The following is a 777-nucleotide window of genomic DNA, read 5'->3' as shown; positions in this document are numbered from 1 at the left end:
GAGGGGGGGGGAAGAGAGAGGGAAAAGAAAGAGAGAAAGAGAGAGAGAGAGGGAATAGAGAGAGGGGAGAGAGAGAGGGATGGAATAGAAAGAGGGAATAGAGAGAGAGAGGGAATAGAGAGAGAGAGGGGGGAAAAGAGAGCGAGGGAATAGAGAGAGAGAATAGCGAGAGGGATGGAATAGAGAGAGCGTATAGAGAGAGGGAATAGAGAGAGAAAGGGAAGAGAGAGTGAATAGAGAGAGGGATGGAATAGAGAGAGAGGGAATAGAGAGAGGGATGGAATAGAGAGAGAGAGGGAATAGAGAGAGGGATGGAATCGAGAGAGAGGGAATAGAGAGAGGGATGGAATAGAGAGAGAGAGGGAATAGAGAGAGGGATGGAATCGAGAGAGAGAGGGAATAGAGAGAGGGATGGAACAGAGAGAGAGGGGGAATAGAGAGAGGGATGGAATAGAGAGAGAGAGAGAGGGAAGAGAGAGCAAATAGAGAAAGAGAGAGGGAATAGAGAGAGGGATGGAATAGAGAGAGAGAGAGGGAAGAGAGAGAGCAAATAGAGAAAGAGAGAGGGAATAGAGAGAGGGAATAGAGAGAGAGAGAGAGAGAGAATAGAGAGAGGGATGGAGTAGAGAGCGAGAGATGGAATAGAGAGAGAGAGGGAATAGAGAGAGAGAGAATAGAGAGAGGGATGGAGTAGACAGAGAGATGGAATAAAGAGAATAGAGAGAGGGAGGGAATAGAGAGAGAGAGAGAGAGAGAGAATAGAGAGAGGGATGGAGT

The sequence above is a fragment of the Ictalurus furcatus genome, chromosome 16 (assembly GCF_023375685.1).
Source record: "Ictalurus furcatus strain D&B chromosome 16, Billie_1.0, whole genome shotgun sequence".
Classification (NCBI taxonomy): domain Eukaryota; kingdom Metazoa; phylum Chordata; class Actinopteri; order Siluriformes; family Ictaluridae; genus Ictalurus; species Ictalurus furcatus.
The sequence above is the reverse complement of the archived record's forward strand: the minus strand, read 5'-3'. Positions refer to the sequence as shown.